General features: G+C 39.7%; 1 protein-coding gene and 1 long non-coding RNA gene across 5 annotated transcripts in view; one reads left to right on the top strand and one right to left on the bottom strand.

The window, feature by feature from the left end:
• The window catches only part of LOC132161127 (low-density lipoprotein receptor-related protein 8-like), a 174,114-nt gene that overhangs the window by 101,382 nt on the left and 57,294 nt on the right, over positions 1-15,438 (top strand). The gene's annotated exons all lie outside the window — the stretch shown is intronic.
• LOC132161131 (uncharacterized) lies at positions 6,640-8,175 on the bottom strand. The gene is made up of 3 exons (XR_009438103.1): positions 8,025-8,175; positions 7,285-7,373; positions 6,640-6,742 (listed from the first exon to the last, which is right to left on the bottom strand). It is a non-coding gene; the product is annotated as an uncharacterized LOC132161131 (long non-coding RNA).

Genomic DNA, 15,438 nt, shown 5'->3' with positions numbered 1-15,438 from the left:
TGGTAATATGGTACAGTATTTTTTATTTATTTGTTTGCCTAGTAATTTGAATGGAGCTCAAGATGTGCTGAAACCCTTTTCTATGTTTGTTTTCATATTATTTGTTTTACATTTGTTTTCAAGCTATTTTAACATTGAGTTAATAAGTTTGATTGTTCAATTGTGTGACAATGATATTTCATTATTTAGATTAAAACTTGCTGCATTATGAGTCATTAGAACAGTTACATTTTTCCTCAGTGGCAACAGCGTTTCTTTGTGAAAATTAAGTATACTTAATTGTACTCAATGTGCACTTGTGTTTAAATCTTACAGGAAGTCGGTTTAAAAAAAAATTACTTGATGTTATAATATTAAATAAATGAAAGACCACCTAAGTGTACTTAAAGATTTAATTTTTTTACTTAAATTTTATGCAAGTACACTTTAAAAACCTTGTAATGTTAAATTAAATGTTTTACTTCAAAAAGTACATTTTAAATCATGTATTTATATTGATCTATGCTTTAAAGATGTACATACTTTGTGTTGCTTACAGTATATGAAGATGATTATAATTTTAACTCTCTAAATTGTAATTTTTATAAATATTTAATATACTAAAATGCAACTTCATAAAAAATACATTAAATACATGACATGAACATGAAGTTTCAATATAAATAACGTATATTTTAGTTTACAGTTAATGTTTGTCACAACATTCCACAGTAAACTTAAACCATATTGTACTGCAGAGACAATAACTGACAGTTAAGACAATAAAGATGTACTTAAGTCCTACTTAAGACAAAATTTCAGCTAATTGCATTTGTTATAAATTTATTAAACTATAATACATTTTCAGTTACACTTTATTTTAAGGTGTCCTTGTTATACATTTAAGAACAGTGTAATATTAATTAACTGCATGTACTTACTATATGGTAAGGGTTGGGATGAGGGTTTGATTTAGGGTTAGTTAGCTGCATGCAATTATGCATAATCATTTGTTATTGTGATAGTAAAGTGTTACCACATTTTCTTTTAATTGCAGTTAATGTACAGTTAAGCTTGCACTTTAGTATTTCTCAGCCCTATTAAAAAAGTATGCAAAAGTATACTTCTTTTTCCCAAGGGTTGCAGTGCATTCTGAATTATCTTCTCATGTCTTTCTTATCGACAATGATGTACAGTTTGTATAGTATGTAAGAGAAATGTAGCACCTCCCCTTAGCTCCGTTCAGTCCCTCTTTAAATGTTAAAGAGTCGCCAGACAAATTGATTAGCATAGCAATTTCCTGTCAGGTTAGGACATCAGAATTAATCAGGCTCCCTCATACCATACAAAGCTAAATATGACTGGGAGGTTTCACCATGATAAACTCTTAAATTTCTCCCCCTCTCTCCACCTCTCAGTGAAGGGACATTAGCAAGGCAGTTAATCAAAATCACATTAGCATATAGTACAGGCACCCTTAGATTATAGTAGCCCCAACCCTGCAGGAGCAGCGTGGACAGAATGCTGAAGAGATCCCAGTGTTCCTGCTAATGGGATCAGGACGTTTGGGTTTTAGATGGATTCAGGTCAAAACTAAACTGGTCATTATACCCACATACACAGTAAAAACAGAAGTGTTAATTTAACTCCTAAAGAGTTGAATTTAACTCCGTTTCAGATAACATTTGGTCCCACTCAAAATCAGTGTAAAATTTACTCTTTGGTCAGTGTCAAATTTTTAGAGTTAATTCTACTCAATATTGTGTAAAAAATAACAATGAAATGTGTAAAATTATTTAACACTGTAGTTTAATCACACTGTTAAGAGTAATATAATTACACAGTATAGAGTTATTTATCTACATTTTTACTTTTTTAAAAATGACACTTTCTAAGTGTAATATTTACTTTTCATTTCTCTACAGTGTTTAAAAATATATATAAATCATAAGATGCAGTGTTAATGAATTATATATATATATCAACTACTATCCCAATAAAAACACAAAGCACAACAACCGTAGATCACAGGACTCACAATTTATTGTGAAAAAATAAAGCATTTCAATGTCATTGAATTTACATTGCAAACCCATTGCCTTGTCTCTGACAGAAATATGTATAACATCACAAAATGTTTACCAGAGAAAGCAATATGGCACGACAAGGAGAGTTGTGTCATTCCCTCCATATGACATTTGTATGTCAAAAGGCCTAGGGTAATGCAGGTTGTCGACATGAAAAAACAAAATCCTGCTTTGCTCTGATCACCTCATATGCATGGAAATGTTCTTGAAAAGTAACTGTACCTAAAGGCACTGTGAGTAGCAACAGTTTTTCACACATTATCAGAACTGACTCAATCTGATAAAACACGGGCACTTCAGATTCAACTTTGCCACAGATAACCAAGTTTGGGCGATAAACAAACCCATTATGTTTAGCCCAATTAACCTTCATAACCTGAATGCTACTGGGCACTTGCATTGCCATAGCAATTTCAGAACCTCCTTTTACCATATTTAAAGACACCATTTTTACGGTATGACGTACCAAAGACGTAATGGGCTTTAAAGAGTTCGTCAAAAGCTCCAACTGAACCTGTTGCCTTGCATGGAAGTGCATGCTTGTCAACCACAATGAAGTAGGAGTGAATGGTGCTCTGTGTGGATCCCTGGGCGAGAAGGTAGGGCTGACTGCTTTGGGTGATGTTGTCTAGATGCTGCTGCACACTGGTTCCAACCTACAACAAAATACATTCAACAGAATTGTTTTGGTGACTAACTTCTGACAATAGATCAGATCACTACAAACTGTCCACAAGATTGAGGTGATGGAAGATATATTTTAAACAACTGTTAAAGAATTCATTCACTTTGAAAAATGTTTTTGCTGATAATTATTCACCCCCGTGTCATCCAAGACGGTTTGAGGGTTCAAATGAGGGTTCAAAGTCTGTCTCAATGTAGCTTCAAAGACTCGACAATCCCTGCAGAGAAATAAGGGTCTTATATAGAGAAACGATCGGCTTATAATTAAAAATAATATACTTTTTAACCAAAATTTGACCTTTCCGACATCATGACGTATTGCGTGGCGCATCTTGAGATTCTACAACACATTCAATTGTGGTATTTTTATTTAGATAAGAACCTTATTTCTCTGCTGGGATCATATCGAGAATTTGAAGCAACATTGAGAAAGACTTTGAACCCTCATTTGAACCCTAAAACCGTTGGTCACCATTGAAGTTCATTATATGGAGAAAAATCCTGGAATGTTTTCCTCAAAGTCATACATTTATTTTTGACTGAAGAAAGAAAGACATGGACCTCTTGGATGACATGGGGGTTAGTTAATTATTAGCAAAAAAATAAATAAAAATTATAAGTGAACTAACCCTTTAGGCATACCTTTTGAAATCTGATGAGCTGATCTACAGCTTGATACGCAGAAAGCTTTCCCGGCCTCTTTCTACCTTGTGCAGATGGTGGCAGCAGATGTAGCAGCAGCAAGATGGCCGACATGTCACTGTCCCAGCCTACAAATAAGTAAATAAAAACCTGGTTAACATTATGCCATAGCATAGCATTCAAAATGACAAACTTGCACCATTACAAAAATGTACACTACACACCTACATAACCCACAATAACAAGTAAAACAGTTCCATTCATACCATTCTCAACTTCAGCAGCTGACTTAGCATTGCACATCAAATCCAAGAGTTCTGTGGTGGGTACAAGTCCATGGCTCTCCTTTATTACTTTTGCTTTAAAAGTGGTTGGCCACTTCTCCAAAAATTTGTTGGCCGTGGCCTCACCAAACAGAAATCTGAAATCTTGTTCTATCTGCAATGTAACACACAGAGGTGATGAGTGATACCTAATGCTACATTGGATATTTTGGTGATGTTGTGAATTAAGATGTCATACCAGTCCTGGTGTGTCCAGAAATCGTGGGAAGACCGAGAAGACATCTGATGATTTGGCTTCATCGTTGACCATTGCTTGCCGATATATGAAGGTCATTTTCATCTTCTCACAGACAGTCTTTTCATCAGCAGAGTGTCTCAAAACGGCAATAGCTGCTTCCACATCCTCATCAGACGGCTCTCTGTCAAAGGTGAAGGGCTGACGAACACGACCTGGCCCACCAACTTAAGACAAAATAAAATGTTAAAAACTAATTTCTGTACAATTCACAGGTCACCAATATAATCACGTCACTGATCAGTAAACATACCTTTAGGAGATTTGCTGACTGAGGCACCCCTTTCCTCTGCTGTTTTTCTTTGTATTGTCTTCAATCTCCATGCAAGATATCCTGAACCACTCTCTGGATCGTAGTAATGTTCCTAAGTAATTATAAATAAATTATAAAGGAGTACTATTAACATTTCAAAGAGTGAATATGTGCATAATTTAGCAATAACCCATTAACTTACATATCCATGTTGTGAGTATGGGTCTTCTAGATAGGGAAACAAAGCTACTATCCCCTGTGCATACATCACTCTGACACTTTTGGGGGGGGGTGTCCTAGCATATGAATTCAAAGTTAACATTAGACTCAAATTACATTGCACAACACAATTTACATAATTAATATTTGTAAAATAATAATAATGTTTATTTACAGCCCAGCTATATGCTTAATGCTTACCCATGTGTTTCTGTCATCTCAGCAGCAAGTATGTTTATCATTTGTCTCCTGGTGGCATCGGTCAAGGATTTGGTTTTTCCATACTCATGCATAATGTGTTCACCACCAGGCTTTGATGTTAAGATTTTTTCAATCAACTATAGATGGAATAAAATGTGCTTTCCGTTATTGTAAAACCATATGTAATAATGATGGAAAAAATTTAGGGCTGCAACTAACGATTATTTTGATAATAGATTAATCTGTCGATTATTTTTACGATTAATCGGTTTATGTACTTATATTTTAGTTTTTTCCATTTTTCCCCCGAAGTAAATTATTAATAAATGGTCTTTATCCTTCAGCATAGATTTTTAAGAGATTTTAACCATTTTGCACTGTCATATCCTAATCAAAAATATACCTGGAGTTGTTTTATTGTGTTAGTAATCCTTTGTCGAACTCTTCTGCAATCAGAACACTGACCCATACTCTAGCAAATTTCACAAGGAGATTTAAAATAATGTTTTCACCATGGCAGTCCTTAGAGCTCCTAAAGAAGTTTAACATCCCGAACGAAGCTTATTAAGGAATCTTTCAGAACATATTTTCACGAAGAATAAGGATAAAACAGAATAAAATTGCAGTGCATTGTATTTTATTATTTACTGGGAAACAGCTTTATAGCTTTTGCTGTGAAATTGTAAACAATCCTTCGAATAAAGTGCTAATGGCATGAAACCTGAATGGAACTCACAATTTAAAGTAAAATCCATCAGAAGGTTGTCCAGAAAAAAAAATTGGACACACACAAAAAACCTGCTGTGTGAAAAAGAGCAGTGAATACTTAGAAAAAAAGTGCATTTCAAATATCTTTAAACATTTACCTCTCTCATTCAGTCATAATTAGGCTGCACGACTGAATTTTGAACTGGTAAACGACAAACTGATCACAGAACATGTTTGTAAAGCTTTAAATGTTAACTGTTAAAAAGCAATGTTATCAGCTTTTACGACTAAACATTTGCAAACAACATTGTACTGGAGAATCTGCACAAATAAAAGTCTTAGGGGCCGTTCACATATCGTGCCTAAAAACGCGTGGAAAACGCTAGGCGCGCCGCTTTCTCCTCCTTTCCAAAGCGCTCGTGCAGAAGCGCCCCTGAGGCGTCTGCCTTTGCTAAGCAACCATGACGTGCTCTCTCCTTGAAGACGCGGAAATTTCAGCAAAGGATAAATGGATTTGCAGCTCAAAAAATCGCTTGCAGTAGCTCTGCTACTAAATTTATTTCAAAATGGAAATCCATATACAACTATGATCAGCTGTTCCTTTCATCTTGACTGAGCTTTTAACGTTGTTACGGGAAAGGATGAAGCTGATTGGTTAGTTCTTGTCACATGACCCGCGATGCGCTTGCAGCATTCTGAAAAGTTGAGATGTTTTTAACTCGATGCGGTGCGGTGTTGGAAATAATGAACTTGAGCGCGCAAAAGACGCGATATGTGAACGTCCCCTCAAACAGTTCAGTAGTGCAGAGTTTACAGGTTACTCTTCTTTTTTGAAGGCTCAAAGTAAAGTACTCCCAGTCTCCCACATCCCGCTAAATGCTGCAGAGACGCTGTTCGGGAAGCACGTGACATAAAACGAGGCCAGCTATTGGCTATTCGCTACTTCTCCTGCTGTACTGGCTGAGTAAAACCTCCGGTGGCTCATTACTGCCACACTTTGGTCACCGCAGATTTGAAATATGCACGAAATGAGCCGCTTACGGCAAATAAAAGTTATTTAGCAACGAATCGATGACTAAATTAGTTGACAACTATTTTAATAATCGATTTTTATCGATTAAATCGATTCGTTGTTTCAGCTCTAAAAAAAATTGTTATCTAAAGAACACTTCCCATGGTGAAACAACATTCAGATTGGACTTAACAATATAAGCAACTTTGCCATAGCGATTTCCACCACTTACCGCTTTTGCCTCATAGTTTATGTGGCATGGCCTTTTAGGCTGGCTTCCTTCAGCAGCAGCTTCTTCTTCAACAGGGTCACACATTGTGAAATTCAGGATGACGGTGTCATCAGATGTACCCGAGCATGATGATGATTGAGAGGCACCTGTTCATTATGAAATTGGTACAAAATATAGAAACATATTACAAGAAAATGTTATCGGTATTTTAAGACAATAAATGTTCTCATTTCAGCCTTTAAACTAAATAAACTAATTTGTGAATTGTCTGGATGAATACCAAGTCCTCCATTGCCCAGCATGATTCTCAGAGTTCCAGGTGACTCCTTCACTATTTCTTCAAAAACCTCTGTGTCAACTTCTGTGTCTGACTGGTCATACACCTTAATGTCTGGCTGCCTGCTTTCTGGTACGTTGAATTTTAGACACACTGTTTAAAAAAATTGTAATAAAAAACCATGCATTCCCTTCTCACAAGTAACCAAGTTCATATTTAAGTTTGCCTCATGTATTCCCTAAATGAAGCAAGACAAGTATCTGCAGCCAATTATATGCAAATGAAAATATAAAGCACAACACAATTGATTAATGACCTAACTAGATATTATGACATAATTGGTTAAAGCTGTATTATTTTGTCATTGCGTGATATATAGGCTATAGCTTTAACCTAAGGTAAGTTACCCACCTTCTTTCAAGAAAGCATCGAATGTCAGCTCAGACACCTTCACGTATTTCTGCTCTTCCCCGAATTGAACACGCAACAGCATTTTGCCCCTGTTAACAAAGAAAATATATATTCAAAATCATAATTTAGGGCTGGTTCAACAAAGAGTTACCTATTAATTTCTCTCATGCACTATGCATTACTTAGATGTTACACTGCAGTTACAAATGGCGACTGAAGACAAAATTGTGCTGGTTGAATATAACGTAATCTATATTTTCTGCACCAAATAACTGTGCCAAAGGCCAAAGTTAGCTAGCTCATTAGCTATTTTAGTTCAAACCGTAACCAGTTTAAAATTGTTAAGCCATGTTAAACAAACACGTCACGCAATCAGTGATCTAAGTTATCGTTTAATGAGACTAACATTAACTATCAGAAGCATGCTAACATTACCAGTAACGATATATATAAACCTAGATACGTTGCCTGGGAAGCTAAAAAATACGTTCGCTAAGAATAGCTATTAACTGTATTAAATCTTTTGTTGTTATAGTGACCGAGTTAACGTTATTTTAAGCATAAATCATTCTGACAAACTTCATTCGTGAAAATATTGCAACACATAAAGAAACACAGTTATGTTACCGATACGGATTGCTATAACTTGTAATATGACCTCAACTAATATCAGCACACTTTTAAAATTATGTAAAGTAAAAAAAAATTGCGTTTTGGTGTGGATAGCACAGGATACTCACCTAGCAATAGAGTTGCTCCTTCTCAATCTTCCTCCACCGAAATGCGTGCCAAACGAATGATAAGCACAGCAGAATGGCGGGTATTCATCACTGCTGTAGAGTTGAAATTGTCACTGCGTTTCTGCAGATTTTTACACTCACTTTTAACTCCACCGATAGAGCAACTTTACTCCACAAAATGTTGAAAATACTCTTTCTGGATTAAAATAACTTTACTCTGAGAAATTAACACCCCATTTTTTACTGTGTAGGCACACACACACACACGTCTGCATCAGGTGGTTAAAGTGCATTTTTGTATCATAAATCAGAATTAGGTTTCCTTGTTCAGTGGCAAATGTCAATAAAGTGAAGACAAAGTGGATCAATGAAGTGTGACTGTTAAGACCATCCTGATTGTCCACAGATTATTCCGGTTATTCAAGCTTTGTGTACGGCACCGTCGGATTGACAGGTTTCACTGACATCTGTTTACCTCTGAGAGTGCTGGGGACAACTAGGACTGTCAATATTAGCCTGTTAGCACATGTGATTTCTTTACATTGTGTTGTTAAAAGGATAGTTCACCCAAAAATAAAGAATTCTGTCATTATTTCATTCCAAACACATACAAAGTCATCTTTGAAATGCAATCAAATCCATCTGAATTGGTTTAATTTGTCTTGTGAAGAGATTTAAACAGATTTAAATTGGGCTTCTACTCACAAATAAACAGACATGTAGCTCATTAGAAATGAAAAATACTGGAATATGTACATCACGCTCACATTTTTAATGTTCCATGTTTACCATATGTGATGTGCTCTATGTATGTACAGTATTTGTGACAATCATTTTTTTAGGTAAATAACTAAATCATCATATTATGCGATTATATCTCTTCACATGACCAAGATTGAATGGCTTGATTCATGTGGATTCATTTTACAACGCCTTTATGGTCTTTTAAGTTTTGGTTACCTGTACTTTGTGGAGTGACAGAAACTTCTCAGATATATATATATGTGTGTATATATATATGTGTGTATATATATATGTGTGTGTATATATATATATATATATATATATATATATATATATATATATATAAAAGAATTGCTTGAAAGATCAAAGACAATTTTTAAAATAACTCATTCATCTGAAAGAAGAAAGTCATATACACCTAGGATGACTTCAAGGTGAGTAATTTATGGGCTAATTTTCAATTTTGGGTGAACTAACCCTTTAACCATGAAGAATTTTACAAAGTAATGGATGTTTACAAGGGATGAGTTCTTATATTGTTATACTTGTCTCTGCATATTAAGCTGGGTTATGAGAAAGTATTTTAGCATCAGATAAAAACAATTTTGCACTTCAACTGCTATAACCCTCTTGAAACTCTGAGATTGTGGTGAAGAATGCTGCTAGCCTTGACCGTGCTGGACAGAGTTGTATCTGTGGATCAAAAGGGTTCTCCAGAAAGCTGTCGATAAGCATGTCGATAGCGCTGCCTCTTCTTGTTGAGTGGCATGTGAGTGTGCAGCCATCAGCATTTGTGATAAAGGTATGTCCACTAAAAGTCCTGGAGGCTCATACTCTGATTAGAAATGACCTTTCCAAGGACTAACACAACTTTTATAGCTAACTTACCCAAACTGTTCCAAACCAGACTCACATCTTAAGGTTTAATGCTATACTGCTGCTGAGAAGTCAAGTCACATGTTATATGACTGAGTCTGGCCTTTAAGTCAGCATTCCAATTCATCCCAAAAGTGTTTACCAGAGTTCAGGTAAGCAGTGTTATGAGATGTTCAGTAGGGAATTTATTATTTTCTGTTAGTTTTCATAAAACTAAAGAAATTGTTTTTTTTATAATTCTTAGCTTACCTTTTTATATTTACCTAGCAAAGCAATGGTTGTCAAGACAAACCTTGAATGTTTTGAATATACTTTTAAAAGCATTTATGTTGATGGATATACTGTATTTGGAATAGCCAAACCATTATTTGTGGGGTGTCCAGATACTTTTAGCCATAAAGGCTTATGATGCATTTAGGTAAAGGAGAAAGGCGTAATGGAAGATGCTTCAATGCCCACTTAGACACGCATATTCTCACCACTCACAAGAACATCTGAATTTAGTTGACTGTGAAACTCATCACTCGGACACTATTGACTGAAACTGGCTCCCTTATATAATGTGGTTTGTGCAAAGCTAATGATTATTTCTTTGAGCGTGCTGATGCACATCTGAGAAAATGTAATTTCCCCAGCTTAGATTAACAATGTTACACCCGCACCAAGAAAATGATTTACATTATTAGATAAATATGCTAATCTAATCTCATCCGCTCCCTGTGGTTCTTCCATAACTTCATTTTCCCAGGAGGAATTGCATTGCAGTCAGAATGAGTTGAACTGATCACGGAGTATGAGTGGAGCTTGCTCTTATTTTGTCTTCATAAAGAACTAAACACATGAATGTGTGCTCTGAGACCCCTCAGCTTTGCTCTTTAAATTAAGCTTGATGGTGACTGTGTGCATCTATGCTTTGTTGTAGTTTATCCCACTGTCAGACAGTTTACTATTATTTGCTGAGTTTAGGGCCACAGGCTTTACGTGGTTGCCTGAGAGCGTCTCTAATCGTCAGGGAGTGCATCATCATCTTTTGAGTCTGTGCTGACCTCTGGCTCATACTGCCTAAGAGAACTTCTTGAGTCCATCTCTTTCTTACAGTTAAATTCATCTATCAGAGCAGTGTGGGTGTTATTCTGATGCAACTTAGAGTTATAGAACAATCGGAGCCAGAGAGGTCTTAAGGTAATATTTGCTTGTGGCAGTTCTATTATAATATAATTTTATTAGTTATTAAATGTTATATTCTTAACCTGAGGATATATGCAGGTGATATTTTTTATGAAGGATCTCTTTCTGAATTCTTCCTCTTCACAGCTACAGCATCAAGCACCACTTTGATGAATCGAACGTTCAAAAGAAGAGCTTTTATTAGAAATAAAAAAATTTTTAACTGTGTGTTAAATTAAATGCACATTAAATGCATATATATATAGTGAATTTTAGTGACTCTACTAAAATACACTACTAAAACATCTGCCTTAATATTTTCATAAGGATGGATCACTAAACTGGCCTAATGATTGTCTGGAGGAAGTGTAATGAGCAGATTAGAGTGCATTAAAATAATCATGATATTCCCAGTGTGTTGTTTATTTTACACTGGTTGTGGTGCGTTTACCAAACCTCTGTGAGAATTTAGCTGTGTGAACAAGAGGAAGCCAGGGCTTTATGAGCAGTGAATGAAAAGCCCTGTGGGCACAGTAGTCTTCAGGGGTAGCGAGGAGAGAGAAGAGATGAGACAGACTGCGTTTCCCATGAGGCTGTGCTATCTCTAGCAGTCAGCCAGACAGTAAGAATGGGTCATTCAGTTTATTCAGACACATGCTGACAAAGCCAGAAACACACGCTCGCATGCTCACACAGAACACTGTTCAAACAAACCCACTCTGTCACATACATTTCCCTAGTCACACACCAACAAGCCTTGCGGTGTTGGGTTAAGCTCTGGCCTTAAATAGGACTTTTTTTCTTCCTCTGGCATTCTCAGATCCAATATGGCTTCCACAGATGAGGACTAGGCCTCAATTTGCAGAGCCACAATGGCTGTATGCTGATGGAGAGATATCGCAAATGACGTTCACAGCTGTCTTTTTCCCATTTCTTCAGAGAAGGCCATACAGTAGTAGAATCCATTGAGAGACATGGCATTCACTCTTATGATTATAGATAGGGTTCAGGCAACAATGGGCTTGGAGGTGTCAGATACGGTGAGAAGGTCTTCATAAATCTTCTTTTATACTCTGAATATTACTTAAAAGACTGAAGAATGGGAGTGAGAGAAATCAGTCTGGCTACTATTGATTTGTAGTTGGGTTCCCAGACATTTAGAGATGTATAATTTATGGAGCTGTCTTAAGAATGCTGTGTGATCTGGGAAGCAACTTGAAAATGTTTCAATGGGCTTCGGTTTTGGTTAACAATAAGGCCAATGGAGATGTCTTATTGAATGTGTGTTTGTGTGATGGGGCTTGACAAGAAAAAAGAAAGCAACTCCAACTCTGTAGAAGTTTTTTCATATGGTTTGTTTAATATGGCATTGGTAAAATATTTGTGTAAAAGTTTTACATTAATAATAATTACAAATTATAAAAAATTAAAAAGACTTATTTTTTGTTGTTTTATTTATTTTTTGTTTGAAAGAAATTACTTAATTCAAGATGTGTTAAATTGATCATTTACAGTATTACAAAATATATATACTGTGTGTATATATATATATATATATACTGTATATATATATATATATATATATATATATATATATTTGATCAAAGTATATATATATATATATATATATATATATGTATGTATATGCTCGGTTCTCTTACGAGAGCTCTCTCGTACTGCGTCTTAGCTAAGACGCTACGGGAAAAGTCTCTTTTCACGAAATACTGAAGCAAAAAATTATCCTTAATTTTGTATTTTTGTAAAGCGCATTTGCAGCACTACACAGCCATAGGCGAGACGGCTCGTTCGCTCATTTGCTTGTTCTGCGCCAACTGCACAGCCTATCGAGCGCAGGCTGATGCAACATCAGACCAATAAGGGCGCTTCGCGCCCTTCTTGCCACTTCCCGCCGAAACGGGTGTGACCCAACCTATAAAAGGAGCTTGAAAAGGCTGACTTACCTGACTTTTCATCTCTTCAGCGAAGCTCATGCATCGCTGGATCACGAAGGAAGCAAGCGCCGTCTCAGAAGCATATCAGCGGGACGAGCCATTCTGAAGCTGCTGGCCTTTCGCCGCCTTCCACTGCCGTTCCTGCTGCGCTGTCCGGCGCCTATATCCTTTCAATTCTGTTATATCCAACTGTTCTTATGTGTGTGTGTGTTCGCCCTGCGACACACACTCGTAAAAGAGCTCGCGTCTTCCTTCCATGCCTTCCTGCGGCTCATCAGAGCCCCACTCAGCGAAGGAGACCGGTACGTCATCTGTGTCTCCTGCCTGGGTGAAGATCATGCAGCGCTCGCGCTCGTTGACGGCGGATGCCCTCACTGCGAGCTGTTGCCATGGTGACTCTGAGGACTCGCCTGGCCTTTTTCTCTGAGCCTGCATTCTCCGCTGCGCTGAGGCGCCGTAAAAGTGCCGCTTCCAGCGGATTCCGGAACCGTCTTCAGCTCAACCGAGCTCGCCGGTTCGCCCTGCTTCACCGGCCCCCCCTGCATGGCTTCCCGATGGGCAGCGCCCGCTGTTTGCCGGCGCGTCTTCCGAGGAAGTCGATCTCAGGGCCGGTCGGGGGAAGAGGACACGCTCTCTCTGCTAGCTTCGGGCACTGAGGGCTGGGCGAGCTCCGAGGATCTCGCGCCTTCTGCTCAGAAGCCCAGCAGACGAGCTGACATTGGGAAGGAGCCGGGGCGAGTGCTCGCGATGGCCGCGACGAGTCTCGGCCGCGAGTGGTCTGCACCAGCGCCCTCCCCCTCTCGTTCCCGGCTCGATGGTATTTTCCTTTCGGATGAGCGTACTTCTCAAAGCCCGCCTCATTTCTTCCTGAGCTTCACGAGGAGGTGGCAAAGGCTTTGAACGCTCCATATTCAGCGCGAACTCGTTCGTCTGTCTCACTAGCATTCTCCACACTGGATGATGCTAAAAACAGGAACTACCAGTCACTTCCGCCGGTGGAACAGGCGATAGCGACGCACCTTTGTCCGCCCTCTGCTGGACGGCGGACGAAAGTGGTGTTGCCATCTAAAGCCTGCTGCATGACGCTGCGTCTGCACTACTCATGATGGCTGCTTCATCGAAGCGCAGGTGTACGAGTTCCGCTGGGGCCGAGCTCTCACCCAAGTGTGCCGCTGTTTCAGTTCCAGGAATTGTGACTGTCTCAGTGTTTTCTGCAACGCGCGAGCCTGCACAGTTGCCCGCTTGCCTGCACACAAAAGCCGCTATCACAACAGCTTCAGCAACGCAGCTCGAGACCCCCGTTCTCGCTCTACCGGCCGTCGCCCCGCGCCACGGGGACCGCGGCAGAGGATTACGGTGAGGCCGGGAGCCCCGAAGCCATCCTAGGAAAGCGCCGGTGTACGAGTCGCCGCGGCCGAACTCTCACCTAAGCGCGCCGCTGTTTCAGTTCCAGGGATTGTGACTGTTTCAGCGTCTTTTGCAATGCGCAAGCCCGTGCGGTTGCCCTCTTGCCTGCACACAGAAACCGTTATCACGGCTACCCAGATATTTCCCGAAAAAGGCGTAATTTCTGGTGTCCCGGCCATGGCCGATGGTGCTATAAATGTAGTGATGATGCCCACTGCTCAGTGCCCATCTCCACATGTAAGCACAGCCCTTCACACAGGGCTCGCGCCCATAAAAGCAACTCAAGTCGATCGCGCGCACTACATAGTAAACGTGCCCACTCCTCAGTGCCCACAATCACTATGTCACACGCATCATGTGGTTTCTGTAAAAACTAAACCCGTGCACGTTCGTCCGGCCACGGCCGATGGTGCTATAAATGTAGTGACGATGCCCACTCCCCAGTGCCCATCTCCACATGTAAGCACAGCCCTGCACACAGGGCCCGCGCCCATAAAAGCGACTCAGATCCGTCACGCGCGCCACATAGTAAACGTGCCCACTCCTCAGTGTCCACATACACTGTCACACACGGCGCGTGGTTTCTGTAAAAGCGAAACCCATGCACGTACGCTCTCCCCAGGCAGACAGCGAGTCGAAAGTGGTAAATGTGCACACTTGCAGCCCACAGTTACTCGCAGACATCACGAGTCCCACGGGACCCGCTCAGCCCTCCCCCAATCGGTTAAGCACCGGGATGGGGTCGAGGACGAGCGATCTGCCCGCTGTAATCAGCGCGCTCCCCGCCTCAAATGCCACAGGCGTAACGCCCATGGTGCAGCGCACCCAAGCGCCGCCGTTGCCCAATCAACAGAGCGCGCTTCGCATCCAGCCCTTAGCCATTCATGCAGATGCATGGTCAGCGCTTCCAGGGGTTTTCGGATTGGGTGCTAGGCATTATAAAGAGAGGCTACTCGCTACAGTTTTTTCGACGCCCTCCGTGCTTCTTAGTGCACGTCGAAACTACGTTTAAAACAGAAGTAGCACACATACTTCGGGCCGAAATATCAAAACTGTTGAGCAAAGGGGCTGTAGAGCCTGTGTCTCGAGCTCAAAGCGAGGAGGGGGGGGGCTGTACAGCAGATACTTTCTGGTGCCCAAGAGAGACGGGGGTCTCAGGCCCGTACTGGATCTAAGACAGCTGAACAAGGCATTGATGAAACGCAGTTTCAGAATGTTTACGACCAGGAGGCTCCTCGCGCAGATTCGCAGAGGGGACTGGTTCATGT

This window comes from Carassius carassius, chromosome 17 (assembly GCF_963082965.1).
Source record: "Carassius carassius chromosome 17, fCarCar2.1, whole genome shotgun sequence".
Classification (NCBI taxonomy): Eukaryota; Metazoa; Chordata; class Actinopteri; order Cypriniformes; family Cyprinidae; genus Carassius; species Carassius carassius.
This window is presented reverse-complemented; position numbering and strand designations above follow the sequence as displayed.